The following is a 20,389-nucleotide window of genomic DNA, read 5'->3' as shown; positions in this document are numbered from 1 at the left end:
CCAATTATTTGACCTCTATGGTTTCTAATGAGAAGTCCACAGTCATTTGACTCACTCTTCCCTTCTAAGTAAAGCATCATTTCTCTTGGCTGCTTTTAAGATTTTTTTCTTTGTGTTTAGTTTTCAGTGGTTTGATTATGAGGTGTCTGGGCATGAATTTCTTTGTGTTTTATTTTGTTTGGGATTCACCTTGTTTTGGGGTTCTTGAATATGTGGATTTATATCTTTGATTAAATTGAGACGTTTTCAGCCATTATTTCTTCAAATAGTTTTTTGGCATTACACTTTTTCTCCCGCCCTTTTGGGACTCCAGTGACATAACTGTTAGACTTTTTGCTATTATTCCATAGATGCCTGAAGCTCTGTTAATTTTTCTTTCAATTTCTCTCTGTTGTTCAGACTGGATAATTTCTATTGAACTACTTTCAGTATCACTGATCATTCTCTCTCATTTCCATTCTGTTACTAAGCCCTTCCAGTGAGTTTCTAGATTTGGGTTATTGCATTTTTCAGTTCTAAGATTTCCATTTGGTTCTTTACATCTCTTGTTTCTTTGCTGACATTTTCTATCTTTCCATTTGTTTCAAGCGTGTTTGCCCTTACTTGTTGGAGCATTTTTATAATAGCTGCTTTAAAGTCTTTGTCAGATAATTTGAATTTGCTAAGATTCATCTTAGCATTGGCATCTATTCATTGTCTTTTCCCATGTGAGTTGAGATTTTCCTAGTTCTTCACATCTCAACTAATTTTGGATGGTGTTCTAGACATTTTGAATACTATGTTTACAAATTCTTGTTCTTTTAAAAATCCCATGGAGAATATTTATGTTTCTGTTTTAGCAGGCAATTGATCCAGTTGGGCTTGTTCCAAAAGTTGGGCTTGTTCTGATGGGGTTGTGGTTTTAATGTTAGTTTTATTTTCAAAGCCATTGAGTTGATGTTCAAATCTGTATGTCATGCAGTGGCTAATCTGAGATGTGGGCAGTAGTCTTATTTTGTACTTTAGTTATCAAAGCCTATGATGTGCTCTTCAGGGTCAGATCCCCACATGTGCAGCTTGGGTATGAGCCCAGGAGTTCATAAACAACTTTATGAGGTTGCTTTCCTGACCTCCTCCCTTTCTACAATCTATGGTATTTTCCAGTGTCCTGGGGCTCCCTTTTTTTGGTCTTCAAGGCAGAAAGCTAGGGCTTTACTTACCCCGTTCTGCTATGCACTTCCTATGACTATGCCTGCATCCATGGCTAAGTGGTAGGAGGACAGAGAGAGATAGAAAAGTGGCAAGGTCACCCTGTCTTTAGTGGGGCAACAGCTCCACTGCTCAGAGAGAAAGGTTCCCCTTCCTCAGAGTTTTAGGTTCTTGCGGGGTCCAAGAAATGGTCTTGTGGGATTGCTTGTGAGCTAGAGTATAAAAGAGCACAGGAAAGATTTTTAAAATGGATTTTCCTGCTCTCTCAGAAATAAGAGGCCTCTCACTTGCTCCTTGAGTCAGAACCAGTGGGTGTCTCCTGAAGCTCTCGGTGCCAGTGTTGATGTCCCTTTTAGGTTTCAGGCTGCCCTGAGTTCAGGCTAGCGAACACCAGTGGAGGAAAAATGGTAAACTCACTGCCAGTTAGGTGGTACTTCAAATTCTGATCTTCTTCCCCAATCTGCCTGCTATTATTCAGTTTTCAAAGTCCTCTAGCTGCTCCATGTATACTGTTAGATTTTAAGCTGCAGTGGGAGAGAGAGGATAGAGTATGATTATACTATCCTAGAACCCGAAAGCTGGTGCTTATATTATATTTTGTAGTTTTATTCTTTTAAAAAATCAATAATGTTTGTTTTCATTACATTAATTTTATGGTCACTTTCAATTGATGGGAAGTGATACTGGTGATTTAGATAGGACTGTAAAATTTCATTACAGAATACTTTCATTTTAATAAATGAGTTGATTTTATAAAAAAGACTAAGCAAGACTACACCAGTATCTGCCTGCCTGCTGTGCCCCAAACATGCATCCACACTCCCACCACTGAGTCAGGTTTTCAACTGTTTCCTCCATTTTAGAGGACCCGTCTTCTGTTCCTCTTGAAGGTCCAGCTGCAGTGTTCCCTCCTGGAAGAAGCCTTCAAAAATGCAGTAGAGGGCTTCCCTGGTGGCGCAGTGGTTGAGAGTCCACCTGCCGATGCAGGGGTAAACAAAAAAAAAAAAAAAAAAAATGCAGTAGATAGGGGGCTGGGGCCAAATGCATTTGGAGGCGGCCACTAGAGGAACAGAGTAAAGAAAGGGTCCTCTGAGCAGCTGGGGTTATAGAGACAGACTTGGGAAGGGCTGGTAGGCTGGGACAGGGGGAGCGGGTGGCAGGTGGGCATGAGCTGCAAGGGTGTGTGTGGACTCCTCCCTGAGCATGAGTTTCCCCCCATGAACAATGGGGATGGTAAGCCCACATAAGCATGGAGAGGTTGTGAGCAACTGCACCCAGGACAGCACTGGAACTTGGTCAGAACCATCCCCGGCTACATCCCATGACATGGTTGGGCCCTCCTCTAAAGTCCTTCTCATGGTCCATGAGGTCTCCCCGACTGGGCTCCAAGCCCACCACTCCAACCTCGTCCTAAATGCTCCCCTTGCACACACTGGACTCATTCTTGCCTCGGGGCTCTGTGCTTGCTGTTCCCCACTGGGAACACCCTTCCTCCCGGATGCCTCCCTCTCATCCCCCATCAGAGCCTTCCCTGACTGCAGGTCCACATGGCATTCACTGCCCAGTCATTCTCCACCCTGGACATCATTTCATATTCCTGTGGCATGAAGCTATCGTGTGTCTTGTCTCCTGTTCTCCCCATGGGACCGTGAGCTCCTTGGGGGCACAGCTTTGTTAGTCCTATTCATGGCTGCACCCCCAACATCTGGACCAGGGCTCAGCCAGCACTTGCTGAATGAATGAATGAATGAATGAACAAACGAACAACCGTCACTAGGCGGTGACTGGATGCAACACCAGACAGAGGAGGGCAGAGAAAGTGCTTAGTGGTGCCTGGCTAGGAGCTGAGGCTGACAGTGGTGACCATGCTGCTTCATGGGGCTGGCCAGCCAGGCGACAGCTGCCAGGGAGGAGTGTGGCTTGTTTTGTGAGGGGAAAACAAGTGTCTTATTTATCACAGACAATGAATATCAGACTGTGTGAAAAACACATTTGTCACTGAGATGTGTGAATCAAGGACCCAGGAATGAAAGCGCTAACTGTTCCTCAGCTGAGATTCTTTTAGATACTGCTACCCACCAGCGGAGAGGCACAGCCCTGCCTAGGCCCAGCCACCTCATCCCCTTGGAGGTCACCACCCCAGTCAGGCTCACCACCCTCCTGTGACTGACCAGAGTCAGCTGTCCCCACGTTTCTCTCCTGTCGAACCTCCTGATGGCTCCTGTGGCCCCAGCCCTCAGCTGAGCCCCTCTCTGTGCTGCAGCCAAAGGGGCTGCACCAGCAGCTAGGTCATGTCCCTCTCTTGCTCCCCACATCATCAGAGCTGAGTCCTGAACATGGTGGTAGCTGTGGGAGCTGCCCCAAGGCTGGGCCCCCTGCTCTTGGCTCCCTGCCTCACCTCAGGCTATGATGTGTGTGTCTCCCTCCAGTGGGTGGGGTCAGGATCACCCCTCTGTGGCCCCTGTCCAGCAAGAGGCTGGACATAAGCACTGGCTCTCATAAGCACTGTAGAGCCACTCCAAATTGGGGCCCTTGAGTCCCAGAGAGTTGGCGACAGCCCGGGTCAGAAGGCCATGGTCCTGGTTCCAGGTGCAGGGGCCACACCTTGAGACACAGGCCATGGCTCCCATCCTAGGCATCCTGGGGCCCTCCTCCAGCCCAGGAGTGGGATCCTCACCTCTTTAACCTCCTTGGGGAGGGAGTACCCAGTGGGCTACAGGGAAGAAAAACCATTCTCAGCTCAGGTTTTGTGGCTTCTGAGTTGCAAGAGCCTGGGACTTTCAGCTTCCATAGCTGAGCTCTGAAGGCAGGCCTCAGGTGAATATAGAAGGTGTGAGCCATCTAGGAGGTCATGGGCCCTGGGGCCTGCTCACCTGGAGGTGGCAGGGCAGGGGGAGCCTCATGTTCAGACACTGAAGACTGGAAGAAAGGGGACATCAACAAGGACCACGGTCCCCACCCTGCATGGCCCTGGAACCCAACATAACCCTGGAGATGACAACACCCCAGCAAACCCAGAGCCAGCATTCTGGGCTGAGGGATTTGTCTTTGTTAACGCTGAAAACATTTGGAATGTCTAGTCCACTGTGCTCGGCACCCACTGCCTTGACTCCCTGCTGTGGGTCAGCCCCGGCTGCCTGCACACCTGCAGGGACGCTGCCCATATCTCCTTGGAGTTTGAGGCAAAAATAGCTAATTGCATCTCCAAGTGTCTGCATGAGTCACCCGCACCTCCTGACAAACACCTCTCAGGTGTTTTCAAGGATGGGAAATGGTTGGCAAAAATAAAGCCTTTGTTTTTTTATCCCTGTGGCTTCTGGGATTCGTTTCAGAGTGTCTGGGGAGGCAAACCTGGGAGGCCTGGGGACGTGCCCTGTGGGCTATGCGCTGGTGGTGGGGGGTCTTCCTCACCGTCTGGCACTGGGACAGTCCCTTCCCCTGTATGAGCCTCAGTTTCCACATCTATAAAGTGCACTGATAATAGCCACCCTGAGGTGGGTCTACTGGGGTCAGGAGCAGAGTCAGTGCTCTATCGGTGTGGTCCTGCCCACTCTCTGACAAGGGGCACTCAGGATCCTATCGTTCTCAGATGGCCGGGAGGCCATCCCAGCCTGCTCCCCTGCCTCCTTCAGGTGGGAACTGCCCCTGGCCCAGGCTGCCCAGCCTTCCACTGCCACTTGTGTCATCCTGGCCTCTCTCAGACCTCAGGATCTGGCCAAGTGCATCTTATGCCATCCTGGTCAGGCCCCAGGAATCACGAGGTGGCTAAGGAAGTGGGGGCATGGAGGTGCAGGGATCCCCAGCAGTCAGGATGGTCTGGGGTATGCACAACTCCCAGATGCTGCTGCCCACTGGCTCCTCTCAGACCCTCCCGTCAAGCCCAGCCAGGGCCTTCCTGCCCCAGCCTGAAAAGAACTGGGCCCACCTCCTCCTTTCTCTAGAATCCCTGCCAGGCCCCACCGTGGAGCTGGAGCCCACCTGGATCTCCTCCCCACAAGTGTGGCCTCTCACCTATAGCCCTCCCACCTGCCCACCAACATTCCATTCCTACCTCTCCAGGCCTTTGCACTTGCTGTACCCTCTTCTTGGATGGCAGAGGCTGAAGTTCAACCCGCTGTCCTTTCCTCCAGGGAGCCTGACTCAATCTCCTCCGCTGGTGGCCAGAGCTCCCTTTCTGGGCTCCCATGCCCTTCGCACAGTCCTCTGGGCACATATGTCCCTGGGCAGGGCTTGCGTTCCCTGTCTGGCTCTCTCACCTACTTGTTCATGGCCAGGGAGGGTGCAGTTCACCTCTCTGTCCCCGGTACTGGTCTTGGCGGGCACCGGCCAAGTGCAAGCTCAATGGTCACTCCAGGTAAGTCACCTGAGGTTGACAAGCAGAGGCCCAGGTGTCCTGCCCTTTTAAACGGTGAATTTGCTGACCTTATTTACACAAGGGCTTTCATAAGAATCAGCATTGCTGCCTTCGCTCAAGAGCTCAAAAGAGCCAGCCACATCAGGCCTGTGTTCCCACCTGGCACCTGTCCCTCTACCCGGGGATGCCACCACCTCACTGTCCCCATCAGCCACGTGTCCCTGCTCTGCCTGGCCTGATTAAATCCTCTGTGGTCGCCTGGGATTTGGGCACCTCAGGGTACCCTGGGGCAGGGGTCTTGCTGTCCTGGGGCACACTGGAGACCAGACCCTCACACTGACTGTACCTGTGGAAGCCACATGGACATCACTCCCTGGGGCTGTTTCCTTCTAGTTAGAGATGTCTGTTAAGGGTCTGGAAAATCTTACTGAACAGAGAAATCATTTCATTTCTCCCTGAATTTGGAAATCTTCAGGAAGGAGTTAAAACCTGTGGGATGGGCCTTCCCTGGTGGCGCAGCGGTTGAGAGTCCGCCTGCCGATGCAGAGGACACGGGTTCGTGCCCCAGTCCAGGAAGATCCCCCATGCCACGGAGCAGCTGGGCCCGTGAGCCATGGCCGCTGAGCCTGCGCGTCCGGAGCCTGTGCTCCACAATGGGAGAGGCCACAACAGTGAGAGGCCCGCGTACCACAAAAAAAAAAAACAAAAAAAAAAACCTGTGGGATGGTCCCAGAGAGTTGGGCAGCTGAATGACTAAGAGGGCGCTGTGGACTTCCCACCTCTTCTCCTCCCCCCACAGATGGTAGGAACTGGAGAAGTAGGGCCTGAGTGACACCCAGCAGGGCCACTTATCTGAAAATAACTCCGAGAAGCAAGAAGCTGCTTTTAAATACTTCTCATTCTTGCTATAAGAAGAGGCTCTCACAGCTGAACCTTAACAAATTCGTCATTGTCTTTTCTGGGAAGACAAGGGAAGATGAAGTCATCAGTGTTATAATAAAACAAAGAAACATACTGTTTTTCTCTGGCTTCTCTCAGGAATGTCGAGTAGGCAGAGAAAAGGCCCTTGTCAGAGAGGCTGGGAGGATGTATGTGTGTGTCTGAGCCCCGTAGCTGGTGGCTCCATTTGGCATTCTGAGTCACTCCCTATCCTGGGCTGTAGCCTCTGGACCACTGGGGCCCTTGTCCACGGCCAACAGCATGCAGCATGTGCACAAACACAGTTGTGAATCTGGTTCCCTCCAGGCTTGCTGAAAAGCAGTTTGACTGTCACCTGCAGGGGACACAGAAGGGGTTCTGTGGTTGTCACAGAAGGGGAAACTGAGGCTCAGAGAGAGGGCCTGACCTGTGCTAGGTCACCCAGCTGGATTGAGGGGGGGGACCAAGATGGCCCCCACCCCTTCCAGGGATTCAAATTGATATTGGGCTTTTATTGACTTCTGAAATGGGTCTGGGGTAGCCCACAGCCGGGACTGATTCTGACTTGGGAGGGTCTTCACACAGAGACCCCAGGCAGCTCGTGGGGAAAGGCCCAGGCTGGATGGTGGGCTACTCGGATCACAGGCACTAGAGGCTGCCCCAGTGCACATGGTCAACCCCGGGGGCCCAGAAAGATCAGTGCCTCCCCAGCCACTGTCCTAAAAGACAGTAAAGGAGGTAATGGTGTTAGAACTTGAGTCCTGTGTAAGAGGCTACTTGTCCATGGCCCCATTTGCAGAAGGCAGTGAGCCTCTGCCTCTGAGGCTGAGACCTCCCACACTGGGGGTAGGGCCATCTTGGTCAGATGTGGGCACTGGACATCTGTCCCTGCCCTCAGCATCTGGGGGAGGCTGGAAGTCACTGGAGTTGCTCCTGGAAAATGCAGATGCCTGGGCCTCGCCCCAGCTTGTGGACATCCTGGGTGGTTCCAATGCTCAACCAGTCAGATCCTTCACCTAGAGGAGTCCCAGATGTGGGGACCCACAGACCACCACCCATCTGGGAGCCCTCAGGCAAGTCCCATCCCCCTAAGAGCTTCCTAATAAAGTGGATACAGTGGACAGGAGGATACAGGTGTGAACCAGCCACCACACGCCAAACTCACAGCCCAAAGACGGTTAACACACACATCCTTGAAAATAAACACATGAGTATTAAGAAAGCCCAACAATGCCCTGGCAGAAAGGGGACAGCCAGTTTTCCCTCCGACAGATTCACCAGTCCTTCTACTAGTAGCAGTAGTGATGGTGGAAGCAGTAAGAGGGATCACAGCGACAGCAGGAGCACAGACTCACTGCTCAGCCACTGGGTGGATTCCTCATCGTCTCTGTCCCCCACCACGCCGTTGCTCTCATCCTCCCTGTTTCACATGAGGTGACCCTGGTTGAGTGCTTGCCGCTGCAGTGTGGGGAGCTGGGGGAGCCAGGCCATGGCACGGCATGTGACCAAGAACGCAGCTCACCCCACTTCCTCCATTCTGGGCCCTGGGCACATGTGTCAGTGCATGGAATCCCCAAGAGGGAGTGCTGGAGAAGTGAGGACACCCACCAGAAGGAGAAGTTTTCACAGGGCTAGGGACACCAATATGCCAGGTTCCAGCAGGGTGATAAGGGTGGGGCCCCCCTGCGCACACCTGCCCTGTGCAGCCCCCTGGGTCCCTCCAAGAGCCTGACTCGGGCTTAGGGCCTTCAGAACATGAAACCGCTCATTTCAGCGTTCGTTGAATGACACACTCCAGGATCAATTTCATGATATTTCCAGGTCTGACTACTCTCTGCACAGCTATTCACTTAATCATGCTCTTTATATCAATTCACATTTTAAAATTAGCATCATTCTTACCAATAATATCTATGAACTCATAGGCCTAACATGCTGGCTGTGTGCTTTCTAAAATGCATTAAAATAAACATGTCAACACATAACAGTGACTGAATAGTGAACAAGTGTTGTAGTCAATCCTCAGCCCAGCCTGAAGAGGCAGGATTGCTGGTCCCTGAGGACAATGGCTGTCGGGTGAGGTGGATTTTAGGACCTCTAAAATCTTGGGGTCTCTTAGGTGAACGAAGCTGCCTCCTTGACATGCCTGAGACCCACAGGGACCCATGTCTTTGGGCCTCAGCTGGCTACACCCTCCAGCAGCAGGTGGCCCTTGAGGCAGAGGTCACGCAGGCCACGCCCTCCCCTCAGCACACTTTCGCTGTGGTATCCAGTCCATGGAGGGCCTGGGAGGGCAGTGAATGGTCCAGCCATGCTGAGTGCTGCTTTAATCTTGCAAAGACCTGTCCTAAGTGGCTGCCAATCCTGTCATCAGGACAATGACTTCCAGGTTCTGTACGGGCCGCCAGGCCAGCCCAGGCACCACCTATCATACCTCCAGGACTTGCCAGGAGGTGGCAGGGAGGAATCACTGCTTGTGCAGATGGGCCATGCTGCTCTGGGGACAGGGGACCCTGGCTTTCTGGGACTAATACTTTTCTTCAAAAAAAGACACAGACACTATGAAAACATCACTGTTCTGGTGATGGCAGCTGTCAGGGCCTGGCAGAGGCCAGTCCCACATGAGTATCCTCCTGGCCCCAATCTGCTCCTGGAGGAGGGGGCTACAGAGAAGAGGGGCTTCCAGGGTGGTGACTTTGCCAGCATGTGGGGGACCGAGATGTGTGGGGTGAGACCCTCAGTGAGAGAAGGAGTGGCCAGGTAAGGGGCAGTGAGGGTGATGTTAGTCTAAGGGCCATAGAGCAACTGGAGTTACTTCCAGAAATATCCCTCCTAGGAAAGGATGTCTTTGGGGCTGTCTGCACATAATATCCCTGGCTCAGCAGCCCTGATCCCTTCCCTCTCCAGGCCCACCTCCTACTCAGTGCAGGGGCTGGCCTGCCTTAGTAACTTATTTCAAGGTGAACTCACTGAGTGCTTATGCTCTGCTCACCTAGCAGTTTCCCTAAGGAAGCAGCCTGTTAAATGGCTCCATTTTAACCTCTTCTCAGTTCCAGCAGCCCCAGAAAAGGCCCTCAGATGAGTATCTGCACTATCCCTCTGGCCAGGCTGCAGCAGTACATGGACCAAGTGAGGCTAGGGCGCAGTAAGTAAGCAAGAGAAAGACCCCAGCTTGCCTCCTGGTCCACACCAAGACTTGGCCCTGCTGTAGCTGCCCAAGGTCACGGGACACTGTGGCTTCTGCCTACCCAGCATCTATTCCTCCTTCTGGCAACAGAACCCATTCTGTCCTCTCTCTCTTGCCTGTGGTATTAAAGGCACATGGCCCTAGTGGCTACTTGGGGTAGGAACTAGCTTGGCCTACAGTGCTTTGGGATGGGCATGCGATTCAGGCCCGTCCACTCGGTGCATTCTACCTCCAGACTTTGGGATAGATTCATGGGTAGGCATGTCACTTGGGTGGGCCACCAGATAGATAAATGTTCTTGGGACATTTATCCCAAGATAAATGTCTTGGGAGCAGAGACTCTGTCTTCTGCTTAGGGAAAGTAAAGGACAGGAGGTAAGTGCAAGGTTGCTGAGACCCTTCTTATAAAAGAAGCCCATGTGGAGAAAGAAGAGCCAACAGGCAGAGAGCCTGAGACCATGTCCTAGATCTAGCCATGCCTGAAGTCTACCCCTGGGCTTTTTATTTACAGATGCAAATACATTCTCTTTTTGTGCTTATGTCTGCTTGAGCTGAGTTTCTGCACATGCAATAGAAAGAACCTTAATGACCCAGGCGCTCAAGACAGGCATGTTTTTGGAGTACACCACCACCGTGGGCTGTGGGAAGTGCACTGACTTTACACATCGGCTGATCAGGGCAGATGTGGGTTTGGTCCTTAGCTGTGAGTTCCTGGGGAGGTCACCTTCCCTCTCATATTCTCTTCTGTAAAATGGATCTAATGACCCCAGCTCACAGGCTGATGTGCCAAGGTGACATCTGGCCTGGAACTCAATGGCAGGAAGGACCAGATATGGGAAGGACATCCTGGGAGTTGGGGAAGGGCTGTGTAGGGGGGCAGCAAGTGCCAAGGCCCAGAGGAGGGAGCAAGCCAAGAAGAGTGAGGCCGCTGTGGCTAGAGCAGGTGACGAGAATCCTCACCATGGGGCACGGGATGGGGAAGAGGTAGGTTTGGTCAAGTGTTGTGGGATGGCCCTGGTGGGTCTCTACTGAGTGAAGAATGGGCATGATTGTGGGATGAGCTGGAATCAGGGGGTGGAGAGAAGTGGCTGCATTCTGGACAGATCAGGAAGTTGACACCCACAGGCCATGCAGATGTTTGGATGGCAAGGGTGTGGCTGATGGAAAAGGACACTCAGCTACTCAGGTTGGCACCTGGCCACCTGGGTGACTTGACTGAGATGAGGGAGACTGTAGGGAGAAGAGGTAGGAGGGGTGGGGGGAAGCCCAGAGTGGAACAGTGGAGGAAGGAAGGGCTGATCAGTGGGCCAACCATACAGAGAGCAGAGGACAGCATGAGGGGATGCCCCAAGGTTTTGAGGACCTGCTCCAGAGCAACTGATGGGTGGCATGAAGGCAGAAGCTAGCATGGATCTTCATCTTCGACCTTAACCATTACTCTGAGACCCTATCCAGGGAGAGTGCAATGATCAATAGCACCTGCCAAGGGCAAGGAGGCTCACCACACTGCTAAGAATGTGCAGCACCCGGCAACAGGCACTGGTTAAGCGAAGTGTGGTCCCTCTCTTCAACAGAATACCATGCAGCAGTCAGAGGAGCACAAGAGATGCTGAGAATGTCTGCCAGCTAAGGAGTGAGAAAAGCCAGTTATAATTCAGGCTATGTTTAGAATGAGCGAAGCTTTGCAAAAGAAAAATATACCTCCATGCACCCAGAGAAAAAGTCCAGCACAGTCAATGATGAGAGGGATTATCTTGTCCTTAATAGGCTAGTGAGTAGTTTTGGTTTCTCCTTTACCACTTTCTGCATTTCTGACATTTTCCCCTCTAATGGCTTGTATTACTCTTACAAAGAGGCATCAGAGAGTTTTCATTTTGGGGAAAAAAGAAAGGAAATACAAGGAGAGAGCAGACAGGTGATGGAGGAGGAGTGTGGCTCCAGGTCCCCCAGCAGACGCCAGGGGGAGGCAGCTTGCTGGGGCCTGCAGCTTTGGGGAAGGCAGCCAATTCCTCTCTCTCCAGCCACTCGTTAGTCTGAGGAGGTAATAACACACAGAAGCATGCAGGGCACATTTGAGTTTAACAAAAAGCAGGGATGATTGACTCCAAGTCATTTCTCAAAGCAGAAGCCAGCACATGGGATGGCCCGGCTGCTGCCTTCAGACACCAAACAGCTGCAAGGCCGACTCTTTTCTAAAACCAGTGCTGCCACCACTGCTCTTTGAGATGAGCTCCAAGACCCAAATACTCAGAATACAAACTGCCATTTGGGGGCTCACACTGGCATGTGCACAGCTCTTTACAGTTGGCAGAGTCCTTTCACAGATGTCATTCCCTTTGAGTCCTAGGTTCCTGCATATACACTCAGGGAGCTAAGCCCTCGCCCCAGGCTGGCCACTAGCAAGCAGCCCAGGACCCAGCTCCTGCCCAAGGGACTGCCAAGTTTACTCCCACAAGCAGAGCCCCTGGGGCCCTTAGCTTCTTTTTCAGCCTTAGTTATTGTTACTTGTTTGTGTTTTAACTTTTTAATGAAGTATAGCATACATCCTGAAATGTACACACATTTGAAGTGTGCAGCTAGGTGAGTTCTCCCAAAGTGAACACACCTGTGCAACCAGCACCCAGGTGGAGAAACAGCACATTTCTAGCTCCTTGAAGTCCAGGCTGGGCCCCTTTCCTCTCATTAACCCTTAATTTCAGCTGGAAAGAAAAATGAAGAGGGATCACCATGTAGGAAACCATCACTGTTAAGACAACGCCTGAGACGTGCAGTACCCAGAGGGCTACTCCTAAATGCAGAGAAAGGAGATGAGGAGGGGCCCCATGTGCCCTGCATGTGTGGCTGTGGTGGGCTGCACACCCAGCTTGGGGCCACTCTGCCCCTCTCGTCACTGGTGGTCAGGAGGCCGCTGCCTGGGGATACACCAAGCCTGCTCAGCCTCAGTCCCACCCCAGATCTACATAAAAGAAGCAAAAACAAGGGAAATATATGGGTAGATATAAAGACATTTTTTCTTTTCATTTAAATATCTTTAAAATGTAATTGACTGTTCAAAGCAAAAATAACATAGTGTGGGGTTTATAAATATGTAGAAATACAATGTATGACAACAGCACTGTTATGGGTTTCACTGTTTCCCCCCAAAAAAGATATGTTGAATTTCTAACCCCTAGTATCTCCGAATGTAACATTATTTGGAAATAGGGTCACTGTAGATTTAATTAGTTAAGATGAGGTCATTCTAGAGTCAGATGGGCCCCTAATTTGACTTGTATCCTTAAAAGAAGATGGCCATTTGAAGACACAGGCACACTGAGAGGAAATCATGTGACAACGAAGGTAGAGATTGGAGCTTCAAGCCAAGTAATGTCAAAGATTTCTGGCAAACCACCAGAAGCTAGGAAGAGGCAAGGAGGGATTTTCCTATTGGTTTCAGAGAAAGCATGGCCCTGTTGATGCCTTGATTTTGGACTTCTACCCTATGAGAGAATAAATTTCTGTTGTTTTAAGCCAACCCAGTTTGTAGTACTTTGTTACACAACCCTAAGAAACAAATACCAGCACAAAGGCTGAGAGACAACGGAAGTACACTGGCATCAGGTCCTCATACCATATGTGAAGTAGTATAGTATCACTTGAAGGTAGACTATGCTAAGTTAAAGATGTGGTGGGAAGAATTCTAAGATGGCCCCTCAGATTCCCAGCCCCTGGTGTACACGCCTTGTGTAATCCCTTCTCCTTGAGTGTGGGTGAGACCCATGAATGTCATGGATGGTACTCCCATGATTAGGTTATGTTACACAGCAAAGGTGAAGGGAATTTTACAAATTTAATTAAGGACCTTAATCAGTTGGCTTACAGCTAATCTAGATTAGGTCAGGCTCCTGGTTGAGCCTGACCTAATCAGGTGAGCTATTAAAAAAAAAAAGTCTAGAAGTCGGAGACTCGCATCAGAAGCTCTCCTGATGTCCTTGAGAAACTAAGCCACTATGAGTTCAACAGCTGCAAGGAAATGAATTCTGCCACCATCTACATGAGCTCGGAAGGGGATCCTAAGGTTCAGATGAGATTCCAACCCCAGGCTTCTGAGACTCTGAGGAAAGGACCCAGCTAACCTGTCCCTGGAAACTGACTCATGGAAACTCTAAAATAATAAATGTGTGTTGTTTTATGTTACCAAGATTGTTTTAATGCTTTAGGTAACAACAAAAAAGTAATACAATGTATATTATTATTACACCTAAATCCAGCCCTAAAATAACATAAAACAGGAATACAGCTAATACCTCAACAAAGGGGATAAAACAGGATCACTAAAAAACAGCCAATTAATCCAAAATAAGTCAGAAAAAGAACATAAAAGGATAAAGAACATCTGAAATAAATAAAAAGTAAATAACAAGGTGGTAGATATAAATCCCAAAATATCAATAATCACATTAAGTGTAAATGGTCTAAACAACCGAATGAAAAGGCAGAGATTTTCAGATTAGATAGAAACCTAGAACCACACAGAGCCCTCTATTTAAATATAAAGACACAAATAGTGGCAAAGTAAAAAGATGAAAAAAAGGAAAGAAAGATGGTGTGTCTACATTATTCTCAGAGTAGATAAAGAGGGGCATTTCATAATGACAAAGGGGTCCATTTATTAAGAGGACATAAACATCCTAAATGTGTACTCACCTGATAACAGAGTTTCAAAATATATGAAGCAAGAACAGATAGAACATAGCAGAATGACTGAGGCAGAAGAATGAATAAGTGACCTGGAAGATAAAATAGTGGAAATAACTACCACAGAGCAGAATAAAGAAAAAGAATGAAAAGAATTGAGGACAGTTCCAGAGATCTCTGGGACAACATTAAATGCACCAACATTCGAATTATAGGGGTCCCAGAAGAAGAAGAGAAAAAGAAAGGGCTGGAGAAAATATTTGAAGGATTACAGCTGAAAACTTCCCTAACATAGGAAATATTCAATCAAGTCCAGGAAGTGCAGAGAGTCCCATACAGGAAACACAAGAAAAGGAAAAGACCTACAAAAACAAACCCAAAACAATTAAGAAAATGGGAATAGGAACATACATATCGATAATTACCTTAAATGTAAATGGATTAAATGCTCCAACCAAAAGACACAGACTGGCTGAATGGATACAAAAACAAGACCCGTATATCCACTGTCTACAAGAGACCCACTTCAGACCTAGGGACACATACAGACTGAAAGTGAGGGGATGGAAAAAGATGTTCCATGCAGATGGAAATCAAAAGAAAGCTGGAGTAGCAATACTCATATCAGATAAAATAGACTTTAAAATGAAGCATGTTATAAGAGACAAGGAAGGACACTACATAATGATCAAGTCAATCCAAGAAGAAGATATAACAATTGTAAATATCTATGCACCCAATATAGGAGCACTCCAATACATAAGGCAAATAGTAACAGCCATAAAAGGGGAAATCAACAGTAACACAATCATAGTAGGGGACTTTATCATCCCACTTTCACCATTGGAGAGATCATCCAAAATGAAAATAAATAAGGAAACACAAGCTTTAAATGATACATTAAACAGGATGGACTTAATTGATATTTATAGGACATTCCATTCCAAAACAACAGAATACACTTTCTTCTCAAGTGCTCATGGAACATTCTCCAGGATAGATCATATCTTGGGTCACAAATCAACCCTTGGTAAATTTAAGAAAACTGAAATCGTATCAAGTATCTTTTCTGACCACAACGCTATGAGACTAGATATCAATTACAGGAAAAAAATCTGTAAAAAAATACAAACACATGAAGGCTAAACAATACACTACTTAACAACCAAGAGGTCATTGAAGAAATCAAAGAGGAAATCAAAAAATACCTAGAAACAAATGACAATGAAAACACGATGACCCAAAACCTATGAGATGCAGCAAAAGCAGTTCTAAGAGGGAAGTTTATAGCAGTACAATCCTACCTCAAGAAACAAGAAAAATCTCAAATAAACAACCTAACCTTACAGCTAAAGCAATTAGAGAAAGAAGAACAAAAAACATCCAAGGTTAGCAGAAGGAAAGAAATCATAAAGATCAGATCAGAAATAAATGAAAAAGAAATGAAGGAAACAGTAGCAAACATCAATAAAAGGAAACGCTGGTTCTTTGAGAAGACAAACTAAATTGATAAACCATTAGACAGACTCATCAAGAAAAAAAGGAAGAAGACTCAAATCAATAGAATTAGAAATAAAAAAGGATAAGTAACAACTGACACTGCAGAAATACAAAGGATCATGAGAGATTACTACAAGCAACTATATGCCAATAAAATGGACAATCTGGAAAAAATGGACAAATTCCTAGAAATTAACCTAAGTGTCCATCGACAGATGAATGGCTATAGAAGATGTGGCACATATATACAATGGAATATTACTCAGCCATAAAAAGAAACGAAATTTAGTTATTTGTAGTGAGGTGGATGGACCTAAAATCTGTCATACAGAGTGAAGTAAGTCAGAAAGAGAGAAACAAATACCGTATGCTAACACATATATATGGAATCTAAAAAAAAATGATTCTGATGAACCTAGGGGCAGGACAGGAATAAAGATGCAGATGTAGAGAATGGATTTGATGATATGGTGAGGGGAGGGGAAGGGTAAGCTGGCACAAAGAGAGAGAGTAGCACTGACATAAATACACTGTGAAATGTAAAATAGATAGCTAGTGGGAAGCAGCTACATAGCACAGGGAGACCAGCTTGGTGCTTTGTAACAACCTAGAGGGGTGGGATAGGGAGGGTGGAGGGAGATGCAAGAGGGAGTGGATATGGGGATATATGTATACATATGACTGATTCACTTTGTTATACAGCAGAAACTAACACAACATTGTAAAGCAATTATACTCCAATAAAGATGTTAAAAAAAAAGAACAGATAGAATTGTGAGAAGAATATCGATAACTGCAGCTGAGATTTTAATGCCCCCTACTCAATAATAGACAGAATAAGTAGACAGAAAATCAGGAAGAATATTGAACACTTGAACAACATTACCAAGCAAATTAAACTGATTGCTGTTTACAGAAGAACATACAAGAACAGCAGAATGCACATTCATTTAAAATGCACATTCAAGAACAGCAGAATACACATTCATTTCAAATGCACATTCAAGATAGACTATATTCTAGGCTTTAACACAAGTCTTAGTAAATTTAAAAGGACTCAAGTCACAGAAAGTATATTCTTTGACCAAAAAGGAATTGAATTAGATATAATTAACAAAGGTATCTGGAAAATCCCCAATTATTTGGAAGCTAAATAATATACTTCTAAATAACTTATGGGTGAAAGAAAAAATAATCAAGGAATTAAAACATATTCTAATTTGAATATAATGAAAACACAACATATCAAAATATGTGGGATGCAGCTAAAGTGGTACTTAGAAGAAATTTTATAGCAGTAAATGCCTATATTAGAAAAAAAGTAGATCTCAAATCATATACTCACATTGATGACCTCAGCTTCTACCTTAAGAAACAAGAACAGCAAACAAAATCCAAAGTAAGCAGAAGAAAGGAAATGATACTATTCAGAGCAGAAAATAAATGAGGTATACAACAGAAAAACAATACAGCAAAACAATGAACCAAAAATCTTGTTCTCTGAGAAGATAAAAAAAAATTAATAAACTTCTAGACAGACTAATCAGGAAAAAAGAGGGAATATGCAAATTACCAATATCACAAATGAGAGAGGTGACATTAATACAAGTTCTAAAGATATCAAAAGGATAATAAGGAAATACCATGGACAACTTTATGCCAATCAATTGACAACTGACAATAGATAACATGGAAAAATTTCTTAATATATACAAACTACCAAATCTCATGAAAGTAGAAACAGATAACCCGAATAGCCCAATATCTATCAAAGAAATTGAAACTGTTGTTAAAAGCCTTCCCATCAGGAGTAAGACAAGGATGTCTGCTTTCACCATTGCTATTCAATATTGTATTGGAAATGCTAGATACTGCAATGAGGTAAGGGAAAGAAATAAAAGGCATTAAATTAAAAGGAAACAGTAGAACCATCTTTATTCAGAGATAACATGGCCCCCTATATACAAAATCCTAAAGAATCCACAAATAAACTACTAGAGCTATTAAACAAATTTTCAGTAAAGGTGCAAAAATACAAGCTCAAGACACAAAAATCAGTTGTTTTTCTATATATTAGCAATTAACACTCTGAAAAAGAAATTAAGAAAACAATACAATTTATTTTTTACATTTATTCTTTTATTTTTATTTATTTATTTATTTATTTTGGCTGCATCAGGTCTTAGTTGCAGCATGCGGGATCTTCGTTGAGGTATGCGGGATCTTTCGTTGCGGTGCGCGGGCTCTTCGTTGCAGTATGTGGGCTTCTCTCTAGCTGTGGCGTGTGGGTTTTCCCTTCTCTAGTTGTGGTGTGCAGGCTCCAGGGCATGTGGGCTCTGTAATTGTGGCGTGTGGGTTTTCCCTTCTCTAGTTGTGGTGTGCAGGCTCCAGGGCATGTGGGCTCTGTAATTGTGGCGTGTGGGTTCCAGAATGCATGGGCTCTGTAGTTTGCAGCACGTGGGCTCTCACGTTGAGGCATGTGAGCTCAGCAGTTGTGGTATGCGGGCTTAGCTGACCTGCGGCATGTGGGAACCTAGTTCCCCAACCAGGGATCGAACCTGCATCCCCTGCATTGGAAGGCGGATTCTTTACCACTGGACCACCAGGGATGTCCCTATTTATTTTTTAAATTAAAAAAAAATTTTCTTGGAGTATAGTAGATTTACAACATTGTGTTTGTTTCAGGTGTACAGCAAAGTGATTCAGTTATACATGTACATATATTTTTTAGATTCTTTTCTCACATAGGTTATCACAGAATATTGAGTAGAGTTCCCTGTGCTACACAGTAGGTCCTTGTTGTTTATCTATGTTATATATAGTAGTGTGTGTATGTTCACCCCAACTCCTGATTTATCCCTCACCCCACCATGTTTCCCCTTTAGTATCCATAAGTTTGTTTTCGGTATCTGTAACTCTATTTCTGTTTTGTAAATAAACTCATTTGTATCATTTTTAAAAATTAGATTCCAAATATGAGTGGTATCCTATGATATTTGTCTTTCTTTGTCTGACTTACTTTACTCAGTATGATAATCTCTAGGTCCATCCATGTTGTTACAAATGGCATTATTTCATACTTTTTTATGACTGAGTAATATTCCATTGTATATATGTACCACATCTTCTTTATCCATTCCTGTCAATGGACAGAGGTTGCTTCCATGTCCTGGCTATTGTATAGTGCTGCAATGAACATTGGGGGTCATGTATCTTTTCGAATTATGGTTTTCTCCGATATAGGTCCAGGAGTGGGATTGCTGGATCATATGGTAGCTCTATTTTTACTTTTTAAAGGAATCTCCTTACTGTTCTTCACAGTGGTTGTACCAATTTACATTCCCACCGACAGTGTAGGAGGGTTCCCTTTTCTCCACACCCTCTGCAGCATTTATTGTTTGCAGATTTTTTTGATGATGGTCATTCTGACCGGTGTGTGGTGATACCTCATTGCAGTTTTGATTTGCATTTCTCTAATAATAGTGACGTTGAGCATCTTTCCATGTGCTTTTTGGCCATCTGTATGTCTTCTTTGGAGAAATGTCTGTTTAGATCTTCTGCCCAGTTTTTGATTGGGTGGTTTGTTTTTTTGACACAGAGCTGCATGAGCTGTTTGTATATTTTGGAGATTAATCCTTTGTCAGTTGCTTCATTTGAAAATATTTTATCGCATTCTGTGGGTTGTCTTTTCATTTCATTTATGGTTTCCTTTGCTGTGCAAAAGCTTTTAAGTTTAACTAGGTCCCATTTATTTATTTTTGTTTTTATTTTCATTGCTCTAGGAGGTGGCTCCAAAAAGATCTTGCTGTGATTTATGTCAAAGAGTGTTTTGCCTAAGTTTTCCTCTAAGAGTTTTATAGTATCAGGTCTTATATTTAGGTCTTTATTCCATTTTGATTTTATTTTTGTGAATCGTGTTAGAGAATGTTCTAATTTCACTCTTTTACATGTAGCTGTCTAGTGTTCCCAGCACCACTTATTGAAGAGACTGTCTTTTCTCCATTGTATATTCTTGCCTCCTTTGTTGTAGATTAATTGACCACAGGTGCGTGGGTTTATCTCTGAACTTTCTATTCTGTTCCATTGACCTATATTTCTGTTTTTGTGCCAGTACCATACTCTTTGATTACTGTAGCTTTGTAGTATAGTCTGAAATCAGGGAATCTGATTCTTCCAGCTCCGTTTTTCTTTCTCAGTATTGCTTTGGCTATTTGAGGTCTTTTGTGTTTCCATATAGATTAAAAATTTTTTTGTTCTAGTTCTGTGAGAAATGTCACTGGTAATTTGATAGGGATTGCATTGAATCTGTAGATTGCCTTGGGTATTATAGTCATTTTGACCATATTGATTCTTCCAATCCAAGAACATGGTGTATCTTTCCATTTGTTTGTGTTGTCTTCTATTTCTTTCATCAATGTCTTATAGTTTTCAGAGTACTGGTGTTTGTCTCCTTAGGTAGGTTTATTCCTAGGTATTTTATTCTTTTTGATGTGATGGTACGGGAATACAATTTATAATAGCCTCCAAAAGAAGAAAATATCTGAGAATAAATTTAACCAAGAAGG

This window comes from Neophocaena asiaeorientalis, unplaced genomic scaffold (assembly GCF_003031525.2).
Source record: "Neophocaena asiaeorientalis asiaeorientalis breed wild unplaced genomic scaffold, Neophocaena_asiaeorientalis_V1.1 scaffold241, whole genome shotgun sequence".
NCBI lineage: Eukaryota > Metazoa > Chordata > Mammalia > Artiodactyla > Phocoenidae > Neophocaena > Neophocaena asiaeorientalis.
Note: the sequence above shows the minus strand (reverse complement) of the source record.